We start from the raw sequence: 16,843 nt of genomic DNA, 5'->3' as shown, positions 1-16,843 counted from the left end.
TGCCACCACCCCAGGATGTAAATTAGAAAGTACGCATGGATCAAGGGCACTGTGTCGCCCCAAAGGTGAGCACTGTTTACTGTGCACTGCAATGTACCTAGGCACAGCATTTACAAAAAAATTCTGACTCATTTTTGTATTGATTGAAAAAAATATTTAAATAATGATGAAGTTTTCATACAAATTTATAAAAGCTGTTGTGAAAAATAAAGTATAACAGTATGAGTTATGCGGTTAGTCTTGCCAGCTTTTATCAGAGCCTAAATGTTTAAATGTAGAAGGTTATTTTTAACTTTTTTTTAAAGGAAAACCTACCTCCCCACCATCCAAAAAAATCAAAACAAAAAACCCCACATAGACCTAAATAGCCCGAGAAGGAAATTGTGATGGGGCATCTGTCCCACATTGGGCCATAAGGTGTTAATAGTGCTCTAGGGACGCTGCACAGCAGGCAGCCAATTAGAGAGGGGCTGCTAGGAGCAGCTAATCAGGGCCAGGCAGGCCCATATGAGAAGAACTGCAGGGCAGAGTAGTTTCAGTAGCTGTTTGGAGCTCAAGGAGGGAAAACCAGGCTCCCAGTCGGAGGAAGGAGCACCAGCACTCTGGATAGAGCAGTGCTGCTAGCACTGACTGGGGGGAGCTAAAGATGGCTCCAGTTGGCTGCAGGGATTTGCAGGTTGAGGCCCTGAGGCAAGGGTAAAGAGGGTACTGGGACCATGGGGAAGTGGACCGGGGAAATGAACTGATTAATCACGTTCTTAATGGTGGCCATCTACAGGGTCCCTGGGCTGGGACCCCAAGTAATGGGCAGGCATGGGTCCTTCCCCCTCCTCACTGAGGAAGCGGCCAGACAATTGGCTGCAGTTGCCACTGAGGGAAGTGGCTGGACAGCAAACTGCAATTCCCCCAGAAGTGGGGAGAACAAAGCATGACATGGCTGGAAGGCCATGTCATGAAGAGGGTGCTGTGGTCCTGGGAGTGAGTGGGCCTGGAGCAGAAGTGATGGCAGTGAGACCCCACCAGAAAAGGGTGCACTGGCTAGCAGAGCTAATCTCTGGGTCAGCCAGAAGGAGGCACTGCAATTGCGAGTGAACCCCATCACAGAAATACATACTTAGCATTTTGACTCTTATGCTGAATACTGCACTTCCATGAACCAAAAAGCTCTAGTGAATATTGTTAACTCAGTTTGTAACAGTTCCAAAAGAGCCATTGCAGTTTATCAAACCGTACAGACTCTCATGTCAAAATGGATACACATGTTAGATAAAACCATGAAAAAATTACTGTACATGAGCTCTTGCCAGCTTCCAAACATTAAGAATTTGGCCATCATAATATAAAAATGCTACATTAAATAAGTTTGTAAAAATTAAAAAAAAAAAAACAAAACAGCATTTTACTTATGATTCAAATGAGTAAATCTAGTAAACATCTTTTTTGGGTTTTTTTTATAGCATTATAATAATTGGATAGATATTTATTTCAAAGTTTTGTGGGCCAAAATATATTGCTTGGTCTGAAATGTTTGGTTCCAAAACTCTGTCAAGACTGAATTTCTATAGATTAGCTATTACTCTTGAAGTAGAAATGTATAATGGGATGCTGACACAAGCCAAACTGTAATGTAGTAAAAGCATTGCTTTAATACAATTTGTAATCCTATTTAAAAATAGCAGTTGAGGTCTGAAAAGATGAGAGCGCCATTTTGGACTGACTTGCAGCCCTAGCAATTTGTTATATATGTTTTAATTTTCAGGAATCCTGAATATCCAGTGCAGGATATTCTTGCACTGCATGTTCTTTTTGGGGATGATTCTGTACCATTAAAGTCAATGTGAGTTTTTCCATTTACTTCAGCGGGAGCTGGACTGTGGCCACAAAAAAAGTCTGTGCAGGAGAAGGTATAGGCTGAGAATGTTTACTCTTATTTAAGAATTGTATGTATGAACTATGGTGAGTTTCTCTGGCATGTGTATATTTATAATTAGACAAACACTTTTCAATTGTAAAGTTTTCAGGAGAACTCTATCAAATCTCAAATTCATATCTTCATAGGCTATTTGTACAGACAATAATTTGTTGATTATGTCTTTGAATCTACAAGTTATTCCACGGAAGCTCAGGTTCCACCTATAGGGAGTAACTCAGTAATTTGCGGAATCAAGACCCAAGTAATAGGTCTTTGTCTATTTATTTATTTTTCAAATTAGTTTCCGTTTGTGTCTCTTTGTAGGAAGATAAGGAAAAAAATGGATTTGTAGATCTGCACAAGAATCATTCAAATCTGGGGCCAAATTCTCATATCTTTGCCCCACTGACTTCATTTTCAGGTGCTACTTATGTACAATATGAGTGTTAGAATGAGGCCCATAGTGTCTGACAGTAGCAATATTCCTCTATTCAGAGAAGACTGGAGATCAGCTATTCCAGATGAGCAATGCCACCCATATACAAAAAGTATATTTTGCCTGGGCCGCTCAAAAATTAAGAATCCATAAGCAAATGCCTAAAGTTATTTTACTACTATTTAAAAGAGAGTAGTCTTTACCTAAGTAGTAATGAAATCCTGTACAATATGTAGATACCTGATATTTACATGTTAATATTTTGTCTGCAAATGTACAGCATAGGATAATTGTTTTAATGCTTCATCTACTTTCCTGTAGTATATAAACTAAACATATCACATAGTTGTAAACAATCATTGCTTTAATGATTTGCAAACTGTCTCTTTGCATAGAGTAATTATAACACAGTATAATTTGGAAACTGATTTAAATATAAATTTCAGAGCTCCTTCTCCTGGAGCATATTCACTGAAAACAAGCAGCATGTCATCTACTATTCTGTGATGTAATTATCATATCTATATACCTGTAAGCATTTCATTCAAAATCAATCTTTAAACTTTGTGGCTATTATTTCCCCTGTTGCTTCAGAAAGCAATAAAAACATATAATAGTCTATTTTATTGACCTTTTTCTTACCATCTGATCTGGATGCTCCCTGAAGCAGTAATAAAGGTCAAAGGGGTTTTACAGAGAAATGGAATCTCTTCAGCAGGAATACAGTATCTAGCAGTAAAGTAATAGCTGAGAATACTAGCTTAGAGTTTCCTCATTGTGAATACTAGATGGCTCCATAACTGAGGGTAAGGAGGATGGCCTTTCAAAGGATATAAATGCTTCTTAGTGTGGATTGCAGTGCAGGAAATTGCAGGAGTTAGTTCATACTTGGGCAAAATTCCCATTGTGTTTTACCTGAGTAAAGACTGCAGGATTGGGGCCATAGTTAGTGGTTTTCTAACAATCAAAGGTAAAACTATTTTAATTCTTTTGCATATGCTTAATTAAATACTTTGGTGCCATATGACAATCTGTTTACATGATCTGGTCCTGCAGTTTTTTCTCATGCAAAATGTCCATTGAAGTCTGTAGTAACTTACTCCTGAATAAGGATTGTAGGACTGGACTCATGTTGGTGCTTTAAAGTTTTCTGTGTTTAAGAAAACTTCATTATAACAGATTTCTATCAGATATAATACTTTAAAAACATCCATACTGGGTCAGACCAATGGTCCATCTAGCTCAATATGCTGTATTCTGACAATGGCCAATGCCAGGTGCTTCAGAGGGAATGAACAGAACAGGCAATCATCGCGTGATCCATCCAGTCCCAGCATCTAGCAGTCAGAGGCTTAGGGACACCCAAAGCATGGGGTTGCATCCCTAACTATCCTGGGTAATAGCCATTGATGGGCCTATCTTCCATGAATGTATCCCATTCTTTTTTAATCCATTCATACTTTTGGCCTTCACAATAATGAGTTCTGCAGGGTGACTTTGCATTGTGTGAAGAGGTACTACCATTTGTTTGTTTTAAACACTCTGCCTGTTAATTTCATTGGGTGACCCCTGGTTCGTGTGTTATGTGAACGGGTACATAATACTTCCTTATTCACTTTCTCCACACCATTTATGATTTTACAGACCTCTATCATATCTCCCCACCCCTCTTAGTTGTCTCTTTTTCAAGTGGAATAGTCCCAGTCTTTTTAATCTCTCCTCATATGGAAGCTGTTACACACCCCTAATTTTGTTGCCCTTCTCTGTACCTTTTCCAAATGTAATATATCTTTTTTGAGATGGTGTGACCAGCACTGCATGCAGTATTCAAGGAGTGGGCTTACTGTGGATTTATATAGTGGCATTATAATATTTACTTTCTTATTATCTATCCCTTTCCTAATGGTTCCTAATATTCTGTTAGCCTTTTTGCTATCCACAATGACTCCAACATCTCTTTCTAGGGTGATAACAGCTAATTTAGACCTCCACATTTATATTAATAAAAGTAATTTTACATTTTTTTTGTCTCTGGAAATCAAGGCCATGTCATCTTAAGCATGTGCCTAACTTTAACCATGTAAGTAGTCCCATTGAAGTCAAGGGGACTATTGACATGCCTACATTTAAGCATGTGATTAAGAACTTTGTTAAATCAGGGTCTAAATTCTTTCCTTGAATGGCTCCTAATAGCTCACAACAAGCCTCCAATCACTGGGAGGTGCACATGTATAGCCAAAAAAAAATGAGTAATTTCAGCCAAAAAGGTTTGTTTGTGAGAAAACTAAGGGAGAAAAATGGAGCCTTAGAATAGAATGGCTTCTTCAACTCGTGTATCTGGCAAAAGAAAATAGGAAGCTTGCAGTTAATGACTGTCTCACATGTTAAAATAGTGTTAATTATATTTTTAAGCAACAGCTATTTACTCATTCCCACTTTGAGGACCTTGAAAACAAGCTTTGGGGATCTTTAAAACAAGCTTTTCATTTTCAACAAAACCTTTGCAGGTCACTTAAAAAATGGGAAGATTCACACTTTAAAATAATACTTTGTAAGACTGGTTGGAGGACATAATTGTTTTATTTATATGCTGTTCTATGATCAGCACCATAGTGGCTGAGCAATTCACATACTTTGTAATATGAATGTTTCTTCTCAAAACCATGTGAAATTGAGGTAATTGTATTTACATTGTACAGATGAGTTGATTTAGGCCCAGAGAAGAAATTTGCCTCAGTGTAAAAGCCAACCAAAAACACTGCTTAAACTCACCATGGGATGGGTATGAAGGGTCTGATTTTCAGTCCCTATGTGTAGACATGCCTTTGCATGTATCCAAGTGAAAGCATACTTTGTTCGCTTGTTACCACTAAAAATCTTACACAGTAGACATGATTCCAAGATCTCTTAGAATAAGTCTTCAGGGACTAGACCCAGGTCTCCCACTCACATGCCAGTGCCCCTAATCACCAGTGGATTCTGGAGTAGGTCTCTTCTGTTGAAGCTGTTAAAATTTTTAATAAAAAACTTAAATATTTATTGAGCTAGAGAGAGTGAAATTGATTCTATAGCCTGGTGGTTAGGGCACTCACCAGGGAAGGAGGAATACCGAGGTTCCAGTCCCTGCTCCAATTAATATTTAATTTATGCAAGTTAACCAAGAGAGATTGAGACTTACACCTAAATACCCTATAGTCTGGTGTTTAGGGGACTCACTGGTGGAGGGAAAGCTGGGTACAAGTTTCTGCTCCACAGCAGAAATTAAAACATGGATCTTCCTCCACTTTTCAAGTGAGTATCCGAACCACTAGGCTAGGGAACCATTTCCTCCTCAGTTTTGTGAATGCCAGTGACACCTAAGTCCCCATCTGACTTTTGCCCTTCATTTCCAATTTAGAACATTGTGAGTTGGATTGGGTCACATGTGACATGATTATTTTGCATGGATCAAATGCCTACACCGTGAACTGGCATCTTTCACACTGTCTGTCTGTGCACATGTTTGTTGCTCCACAGGCTGTCCTTGGAACCTGAAACTCATCTCTCTAGCAAGCAGTTTATCTTCTTTTCCTTCAGATACAAATCACTAAAAATATTCTAATATACAACTAAAATTGATTATTTTTTCCAGAGGGAGGAGGATAAAGTTAATCACATTGTAAAAATGCAGCACATGCACTTGGCTACACAGTGTTTTTCCACAGCATCCTCCTACATTTTGTCCTCTCCCCCTACTTCCCTCTCTTCCCACATCCTTTACTTCCTTTTCTCTCTTCATATTTATACTTCTCATCTTTCTATTTTCCTTATTTTCCTTGACATTGGTACAGTATTTTAGGACGTTGTTCATTCACAAAGTTTGAGTCACTATTATTTGAAAACAAAGAGGGTCAGGAGAAGGAGCTGTGAAAAACGAGGCTTTTCTCCCAACAATGTGTTGATATAAGGGGCTTGCTGTGGAGGCTTCATAACTCCTAAGTACTGACTACCTCTCAACTAGCCACTTTTCTACTTGAAAACTGTTGCCAAGAAAGATATTTCTGATTTACTATATCTAACAGGGAACAAGTAATGAGAAATTTTCAGAGAGAGAACAGTAGTTCCAAACAGTTACTGCTCAGAGGTTTGGATGTTTATCCAAACCAATCTGGTTTGGAAATAGAGCTGTACATCTCAAGAGATCAGGGTTTCCAGTACCGTATTACCTATTTCTATCCATCCCAGAAATTTCAAGAGTACATCTTTCTTGTAATTTTTCTGGTCCAAACACCTCTCATAAATATAATAAATTCTAGATCAGAAAAACTTCTACTGGCAATAAGATGTTATCCTAACAACCTGGGTAAAATACCTTTGCCTTAAACACATCACCTTTGCTTTATAAATGGCTAAGTACACATACTTGTGCTTGTCTCAGCAGAAAATGACTAAAAATGTTCATCCATTTTTAAAAACACTACATCATAAAAACTATTTATCTTTTTAATGTAATTGGTATAAAAAAGCATGACCATTAAACTAGCTATCTGTATATAACCATTGGGGTTTCTGTGGCAAATAAAACATATTTTTGAATTGTTAAGGAAAGTTCAGATTTAGTCCATACTCTTATGTCCAAACTTACAGTCACTGAGCTTCATCTGCTCTCATTCTGGTAGAATTAAGATTGAAATTGTTTTTAGGACTTTGTTTACTCTATCAAATGCAAATAGAGGAACTAAACTGCCTTTAAAATTTAGGAGACTAAATTCAGAATAAAATGTTATGGGGAAAATTCTGGTACCATGAAAGGCAATGGAAGTTTTCAATGCCATTGAATGGGACCAGGATTCACCTTGTACATCTTAACCAGACTGTTATGGTTGTACATTTGTTTTGACAGTCTCCAAAGGGACTCAAAGCAGTCTGTGAAAGTTACCCTACAGATTTAACCGATGATAGTCTGATTTCCAAAAGTTATGAGATTTGAGGATCTGTTTCTCAAGAGATTTTATATAATTTATAATGTATTTACTGTATTGCCTTGTTGTATTGGCAGTATTTTCCTCTTGGGGGGCGGGGAGTGGAAATAATGAAGATGATGACAGTTGACTCCAATAGTGATTTATGCGGGAACAGCTGGTCACTGGGAGCTAATGGAACTAAGGCCCATCGATAATGCCACAGCTGCCAATCGTTCTATTGACACGCTGTACCATGGTTGATGTTCAGCAGGATGCAATGTTCCTGGATGCCACCCATGTGACTGCTGGAAGGTCTGAAATCGGAGCACATAAACAGAGGGAGAACATGCAGAGCAGGGAATACAGACCTTTGTGGGGCCCATTCAGCTCAGCCCCACAAAGGCAGATGTTTTCTGTATATACTTCCTGCTGTCCCTCCCTGCTGCCTCTGCTCCATCTTTGCCAAACCCTGCTTCAAGGGAGGATGTTTTCTGAGCTGGAGGGGAATGGGGCTGCTGCAGTCAGTAGGAGGTGTCAGGCAGAAGAAGTAAGATCTGCAAGCAAAATAGGTGTGGATTTCCTTGAGGCTTCCCCACCCCTTTCCTTTTCCTTTTTCCACTACTCCCTTAAAGGCGGGGATTAAGTGCAAGGAACTCTTCAATCAGAACAGTGCTAAAGTTGACATATGAAGCTCTTAACTTTAGATTTTTGTGTGTATTTAAAAGAGCAGCCTCAAAGACCAAAAAGTTCCAAAAGGTAAGGTTGCTCCTGTAACATTAACTTGGCCATTTTGTGAACATATTCTTCAGTTTTCCTTTTAAATTTAAATGTTAATCTATTAATGTTTGTCTTTTGTTAATACGTACTATGCAAAGGACAGGATGTTGACCAATATTGCAGAATATTCTTATGTGAAGAATTGGCCTGAGAGGTTTTTCATGTTCCTTCTATATTCATGTTATATTTCAACTACAGGTGGTTGAAAAATGTTTATTTTTTCCACAGGTAAAATTTCAATTGTTTTGGTAGAAATTCAAATCTCAAAATATTTTGGCCAAATACTGAAATATTTCAATTTGGAAAGGTTGCCACGGTGCCTCATGGGAGTTGTAGGTCAGGTGCTTCTTGCTCCCATTCTCCGTACAAGCCAGGCTCCTTGGTTGGTCTGCATTTTCCATGATGCACCTGGTTTTCCCTCTTGTCGAAGGGAAGTGGTACATCATGTAAGTCGTTACCCTTAGTGCACCATGGGAAATGTAGTTTAGCCGTGGGCCAGGCTCAGAAAGGAGAATGGGGACATGAGGCAACTGAACTAAAACTCCCATGAGGCACCAGTTACAAATGGAAATATTTCAGTTTGAGGGCATTTTCAGTGGAAAGCAGAATTTTTTTTCACAAAAACTTCATGTAGTCTAAAACCCAGCTACCTATTGGAATACAGTTTGGATGGGAAAACTTCAGTAAATGAAAGCAGCCCCATTATGGATGATAGGATTAATGACCAAATCCTGTTCTCCTCAGCGAACAGGTACTCCCATGGGCTTCAGTAAGACAACACTACTCACCCGAGTATGACAAGGAGGATTTGGCCTAGGATGTGTTAGATGAGGGATGTGTTGTGAACTTTGATATTCTCAAAATTAACCAAAGATTTACCCAGGGTTTGTCATATGTTGTTTTTAGCTCTGCTATGAAGTATGTTAGTTACTCACAGTTAAGGGTCTATAGGAAACTGTTTTGTGTATATATCAGTAATTTGTATTGAAATGATTATTAAGTTGTGATAGTTTAAAAATGATGCTTCTGAGAAGCTGAGCAGGAAGTAACAACTGCTGAAAGCTCTTCAATCAGACCTACTTACCTGTTCCTAGGGAATTTTATATTCTGCTTTGGGGAGTGGTTCCAATCAATTCTCTGAGCTTTCTCCCCTTAGCTCCAAAAGGAAATAACCAGGGTATTGGCATTACTCGGCAAGAGCATAATATGGTTCAGCAGCTCTTAGAAATACAGCAAATCTAAAAGCAATTACAAAAGCAATTACTGAATTCAGGAAGCATTTCCAAATATTCTTTCCAAACAAAAATCAAGCTGTAAAAAGAAATGATATAAATAAATGACTAGTATAATATTGTGAAGATGGTGATTCCTGAGATATTCCTGGTTCTTGTATTGTTTCACTTCAGATGGCCACTGTATCCCATCTTTGACCATTCTGTAAATGTCAAAAGCTAAAAATAGCCAATGAGGGGAAAAGGGTCACATGAACCTCATCTCAGCACATATTCAGCTGTTTCTGCTGAAAAATGAAGGGATCTGCAGCAGATACCATTTCTGACAAATAAAAAAAGTCATCCTTTTTTATGATACCCTTTTGTAGGAAAAAAGATGCATATAAAGCAGTGTGTATATTCTGGATATTGAGTCCATGCAGGATAGATGAAATAAGATGCTTAAGGAGGATATAAAATGGCACTGAGCATTATGCAAAATAAACTAAATAGTAATAAGTCCGAGACACACTGCATCAAACAGTCAGCTTTGAGTCAGCTTTTTCCAATCCACGATTGCAAACTTCAGTGTGCCCCCAGCATGAAAAGTTGCCCTGAAGTCAGTATATCGGCCAAGTAAAGAATCCCTCAGTGCATGGGAATCCTCAGCTGGTTAACAGCTGCCTTACCGACTCCATAAAACAGACCTCTCCTGGCTGCCAGCATAGTGGCTGTTGGGTCCCTTACACTGCTCTGTCCTCAACAACCAAAACAGCCCCTTGCAGTTATTGGCAGTTTATATAAATTGGAGCTGCCTTGTGTCTGCTCTAATTTACACCACAGACCGGAGTAGGATGTGGGGAAGATGCTTCAAAACTGATGCAAAAATGATATTAATACAATTAGCTATGTGTCTCAATGAAAAAGCAGGTTGCATCCACAGTGCAGTATGTAGCTATGCTTCCAGCCAGGAGCTGCTAGGGCGTTTCCCTGCTGCCTCCCCCTGCCAGAGCCTTTTCTCACTGCTGGAGTCTTTCACTCTGCAGGGAAAGGCTCCTGCAGCAAGGAACAGCCAGTCAGCAGAGCATCAGCTCCTTACTGCAGGAGCCTTTCCCTGTGACAGGATTACACACTTGAGAGAGAACCACTTCTGGGGGCTCTTTTCTTTTCCCTTCTTTCTTTTCTTTTTTTGGTAAGTTAAGACCAAAATATATTATTTTCCAAAATTATTGAATCCATTCTTTAGTATATCCTTAGATAGCTAAGAATATTTATAGATGGATGGACAAATTTTGTTTCAAGGCAGGTGGACCTGTTGGTTATTAATAAATAACCAGTACCATTTCCCACCATAAATGTTCTCCAGGTTTAAAAAATTAAGATGTTAGTGTGTTTATAAAATAAAGCAGTTTCAATAAGGATATTTCTTGAATTCTTTGTCTGGGTTTAAACTCAGGTTATTCTTTGAAAAGAAAAGAGGGAGTACAGGACAGGCCCACTTTGTAACCTAGATCTAGGGCTCTGATAATACAACCTACATTCCTTTTTACAATTAGGCCTCTAGTTAAAATATGAATGGCTTACATGGTCGGTCTGTCTTGATGTTTGCTTGTCCTTGGGAGATAGAAGCAGGGCAGGTCTACACTGCACACTCCTTTCAGCAGTGTGTAGAGTACAAACACTTCACACACCCCTAGCACCAGTATAAATAGCAGTGTGGATGGTGAGACACTGCATAGGTGAGTAAAGACACTCCTGAACCCTGTGGATACTACCCAGGTATGTATAATACAGGGCTCTCAACTCATCCAAGCAGTGCCTCCCTATCTACACTGCTATTTTTAGCAATGTCATGTCCCACTACCTCCCCACTGATGGAGCCTTTCCCAGTCACAGGAATAGGCTCCTGTTAAAGAGAGACACACAGAAGAGATTGTAATGGAAGTCACCCATTTATCACTTGTATTCTGTCATTTGTGTTTTAGTTAATGAAAAATATCTGCATACATTCCAGTGGTGTACAGAGAAAGGATTGACCAGTGGTTAGGACACTAGCCTGGGACTTCCTTTGTGATGTTGGGCCAGTCACTGTCTCTGCACCTCAGTTCCCCATCTGTAAAATGGGGATAAAGTGACTTCCCTATCTGATAGGAATATTGTGAAGATCAATAGCTGTGAAGTGCTCAGCTAATATGTAATAAGGACCAAATAAGGCCCTAAGACAAATACAAGGCTAGATAATTCCTTCATAGGATGAGCTGCTACACTAATACAAATAATAAATAATACAATTTTCTTGATACTGTGATTTAGATTACTAATGTTAAAGCACTTTTTATTTTAAAGTGTAGACTTTTTTTTCCCTTTCCATTGTGATTAAGGCACAGATCCAAATTAATTATAGTATAAAACATTCCACTCTCTGTGCTGTATGATGATGGGACATACTGTAGTAAAAAAAAAAAAAACAGAAAGTGAGAGACAGAAAACATGTATTTCAGTAACAAAAGAACTGCATTAAAAGAAAGCTATTAAGGCTACAATGTCAAGCACTCAGAAGCTAGAAAATGCCAGAACGCCAGCTACCCGTGCAATCTTAACTCTGTTCCTTGTGTGTGTGCACTATGACAGTCTTCAGTATTATAATCTCACACCGTTCTCCACAGGAGTCCAAATTCATTCATTTCACAGGATGGACCTTGCTCAGGGAATGAGGCAACTGTTCAATAATTCTTTTTAATCCTTTTCTTCAATATGTGCCCCATACTTTATTTACTGTATTTACTTTATTTACTATACACCATCCAAACCCTGCACTAAAGCAGGTGATAGAGTGGAAAATGTTTTAAATATTTAAACCTCTAAATATTAATGGTCAACACCACTCTTCTATAAACATTGCAAAAGAGAGATGAGTCAAAGTTAAGGCTTCCACTGGGAACTTAACTCTTCCCTTTTGTATATGTAGCATCTCCCCTGAGATATGGCTCCTCCCTGCTGCTTGGTACTTGGAATAGCTTCTCCCTTCTCGTTGCATGGGTTGAGTCCTGGGTTCTTTTTTGTGACACCTGCTGCCTTCACCCAAGGTGACTCCTCACTGTGCCCAACAAAGAAGGGGTGCTGTCCCTTTGGAAAATGAATAATGCTGTGACTGTTGGCAAGGAATATAAAACCCACTACACAAGAAACAATAAAGTACATCAATTCAAAGCCCAGAAAAGAAATATAGATTTTTAGACCACTTCTTTGTCCTTTATCTGGAAACAGGGTTCCCTCTTACTCTTCACCTGTTCCCTTTCCTGCTCTTCACCATTGGTGAGTCTATATCTAGACACCAGAAGAGGGGCTTTTTAGTAAGCCAGTTAGTGAATGTGATTTAAATACTCCTTAATGACCTAGCGTAGACAGAGTTCACAATCTCTAAAAATCTTGGTAACAAAAAGACCAAGGAATGTTTTAAATCCTATTAGCTAAATCAGTTAAAACAACAACAAAAATGAACAACAAAAAAACCTCCTTTTGTCATATAGATAGCCCCAATGAGTAACCTGAATGTACATTGTTACAGATGCAACTCAGCTTTTCCCACCTGTTTTGCTATTGCCATTACACTTAAACTAAGTGTAAAAATCTAGCAATATAGGTTTGGACTTAGTGTGGCTTGTGTGCGGTAATACATTTCCACCATCTTTCCCTTTTCTGCAGGGCCTAACTGCAAGTATGAATAAGACGACTGATGAACATCCATATTCAGTCCCATGTTATTGAGAATTACTTCTAGAGTGCCCCTACTCCATTAGCCAAAAAGGGAAGAAGTAAAAAGGACCACAACCATGTTCCAGATGCCTGAAGAAAAAAGTTAACATCATGTGACCTGGTATGCCTTGGGTAGCCCCCCTGAAAATGCTAAGGTCAAAAAGGAGAACAGATTCTCCCCAAACTGGTGGCTAACACTGAAGTTAGACTCACCAACCAGTCACAAACCGTGCTTCTGGTCCCCCACAATGGTTATCAAGAAGCTAAAAAAGAAATCTCACAACACCCTTTATTGCATTCCAGTTCCCTGGCTCCCAATCAGCACATAGGTCCAGTAGAGTGAGAAGTTATTTAAAAACTCTGTTCACTATACAAAATGTTCTTCTGAGCCAAAGGGCCAGCCACATTACCAGGTCAATATTAGTTTTGATCTGACCCAGAATACAACGCTGACAGCCCATCCTTTAGTGTCTAAAACGAAAGGCTTATTATAAAAGAAAAGAACAAGAAGAGAGTTGTTAAATGGTAAAGCAATCAGCTACATACAGAGACTTCAAAGTCCATATATCAGGTTCTTAGCAGTACTGGTGAGTTTGCTGGCTTGAAAGTCCCTCTGGAACACATCCAAAGCTTGGATGAGTCATTCAGTCCTTTGTTCAGAACTTTGTTTGTAGAAAAGTTGTTCCAGAGATAAGAAACAGGAATGAAGACCAAATGGAAAAGATGCAGCTGCCTTTTTATACCCATTTGCCATGTGGGTTGTACTTCCTGTGTCCCAAACACAAGCTTCACAGCACATGGTATGGAAAAGCCTTAGAGTTCTCCATCCACCAGCATGCCCCTACATGCCTTGCTGACTGATAAGGTGTATCCCCTGGCCCCTTTCAGTGGGTTCATTGTACAGCTGATGGGCCATCAAACAGGCTAGGCACTGCTAATGCCAATCTGTCTGGGGGTGTCATCCAGAAACAGCACCCGTTTTGAAATACAGCTATATCATACATATCTATAACTCACAATACAAAGGTGATACTAACATGATAAATCATAACATTTTCACTGACCACTTACACAGCATATCTGGCACAACTCATTGCAATTTTATAATATTGGTATTAATAATAACACAAAGTGTTCCATATAGTTTATACAGCATCACGCATGAGTCACTAAAAACAGAAGTAAGTGGGGAAAAGAGACCAGTGTAAAATAAAGGCATAAAAAGCAGTTTGTTTAGGAAAAAAATATGGGCAAAGAGGTCAAATTGATGCACATTTTTGATTAATGGTCTTTTTTTTCAATAGAGAAGTTCAAATATTTGCCCCTTGTTCAGATGTATAAAAACTGCTGTGGCTGAACAAAGAGATGCCCTCTCCTTCCACTGGTATAACTTATAGCTAGTAGTGAGTGATTTAAAACAATGTGCATGGTGCAGAATAAATAAGCTGTTGCAAAGGCCTGAGTCACCAAATCCTGATTCAATGTCCTAGAAATTCAGGGCATTTTGATGTGGAGATTTAGTGTGCCCCACTACAGAGATGGTGGCAAACTGCAGATTTGCAAATCTGAACTTGGGTCCAGAACCGAAAACAGGATGGAGATGTTCAGAGTCTGATTCAGACGCATGTCTAGATTTCAATTTAACACCAAAATTCAAGTGAATAACATTTATTTGAAAAGAAAAGTGAGAATAAAGTTATATTAAACTGCATAAATGACCAGCAAATACAAACTGATGTTGTCTAGGTCAGGATTTCTCAACCCAGGGGTTGGGACCCAAAATTTGGTCACCAGAATGTTTCATAGAGTCGTGTGTCAACTTGTCTCCCTATTCCAGGCACTGCAAACTCTGGGATTCCAGCATCGCTCAGGTTTGGCCTAGCTGTCATGATGACAGGAGTCCAGGTAGGCCAAATTTGAGTGAGTGGGACTGCAACCCCATGAGCCAGGTCACAACTCCACTCAGACAAACTTGGTCCAGTCAAGGAGGGTGAGGCCAAACGTGAGCAGCACTGCCACCCCAGAGGTTGAAACACCTAGCGATGAGAGCCAAGCCCAGCCAGTTGCACATTACAGGAGCTGCAGGAGATGCCACCATGAGGTGAGCGCAGGGCAGGACTCAATCACCCACCCTGGGGTGGGCTGGGGGACAGAACCTGACTGAAACCACCCCATGGCCTCTACCCCCAGACTATTTACAGGGTCGTGACAGGCCATAAGCATTTACCCACGTGTCCTGAGCCCAAAAAGGTTGAGAACTGCTGCTCTGGGTAACAAATACAAATTACTATTCCCATGTTGTCGACAAAAATCCTAACATTAAATATCCTACCATCAATAAGAAAGCTTTGAAAGGTTTGGACAGAGGCATTCTTGAGACTATTGGATCCCAAATGATCTCATTCACCCAAAGGATGTTCAGAAACTATCTGTTATTTAACTAATAAGTGAAATTTTGTCAGTAGGTGCCTATATATAGTCACAATCCAATGTGTCAGAACACTAAATCTTCAGGGCCCATACTATTTTGAGATCTCCATTTTCTCCTACTTCCTTTTTGGTAATGCGTGTGGTCCTGAAAAGGCACAATCAAGAGTCTTGACAGTGGTTATAAACTGTATAGTTACAGGAGTATATATGTACATGCTTGCTTCCGTTTTCAGCCTACAGCTAGTCATCAATGACAGGCAGTAACAGAACCTTATCAACCATTTCACAATCCTTTATGGAAGCTCACCCCCACACCCATGTCCCTTGGCACAGTATTGCTTATAAAGGACTTAGGTATTATCCTAATGCATCCAGCATTGGTTAGTCTTGCACCAAAGAGGCCAATAAAATAGACCACTAGCCTGTTCCATTATGGAAATCTCTATGCAATACTAAACAATGATTTTGTTTTCTTTTGTGAAGACATCAAATACTTTTATAATCCATCAGCTGATGTTGTTTTAGGATAAACCTTCTTTGACGTGTTCAGAAACCATTATACCCTTTAAAAACATAAAGTGAAAGATAAATTCTGTATTTTCAGTTATTACAGATTGTGCTGATTGTAAAATATGATTTGATGCTAATCCTTCCTTTGGCGTGTTTATGAACAGTTATGCTGTTGTTGGTTTTTCCTCCCTAAAAGAAAGAAAAAGGCAAAAATTTGTAATGGAATGTTAATTTTTTGGATTAAAAACATCAAGGTGAGGAAATTTGGATGTTCTTTCAGGCACTCTTAATTTTTTTCTCTTATTGTATGCATTAAGATAAACAGCTTGTTAGGGAAATTTACATATATAATTTTTACATGTATAATCTGACAATCTGCTGTTATTACAGTATAATATATTTTAAACTTTAAGTGATGCACTGTGGGTGAATTGGTTTTACAACTGTGGTCAACTATATGATATACAATAGTTGTAAAACCAATTTGCCCAACAATACATCATTCTTCTGCATTAACTGATCACATAATGAAAGACCTGATCTCCTAATTTTACATATATATTACCACCACCTTGAGTTTGCCGGCTCCTGGAACTCTGGACTAAGCCTCTAGGGCAGGGATCCTACCCAAAGGACTACAACAATAATGACTACCAGAGCCCTCTGACACCATTTCCAGTATGCTTGGAGTCGGGGATGGGACAGAATGGACTAGAAACTCTTACTGAGGCTAATAGGAAGATGTTTGCATTGGGTATTATGACAAGCACTTTGCTGGGCTTGTGGTGAACCAGGGCTTCTCAACCCTTCATTGGAAGGGACAGCCTGACTCAGAAACAAAGAGACTAGTTGTAGTTTCGGTTTTGAT

General features: G+C 39.2%; 1 long non-coding RNA gene across 1 annotated transcript in view; it reads left to right on the top strand.

Annotated features, from left to right (window-relative positions):
• LOC120374339 overlaps window positions 1–13,520 on the top strand; it is a 63,137-nt gene extending 49,617 nt beyond the window's left edge. The window contains exon 5 of the long non-coding RNA XR_005586016.1: window positions 12,985–13,520. This is a non-coding gene — a long non-coding RNA (uncharacterized LOC120374339). The remainder of the gene's footprint in view (window positions 1–12,984) is intronic.
• Window positions 13,521–16,843: the final 3,323 nt, after the last annotated feature.

Source organism: Mauremys reevesii, linkage group 11 (assembly GCF_016161935.1).
Source record: "Mauremys reevesii isolate NIE-2019 linkage group 11, ASM1616193v1, whole genome shotgun sequence".
Classification (NCBI taxonomy): Eukaryota; Metazoa; Chordata; order Testudines; family Geoemydidae; genus Mauremys; species Mauremys reevesii.
This window is presented reverse-complemented; position numbering and strand designations above follow the sequence as displayed.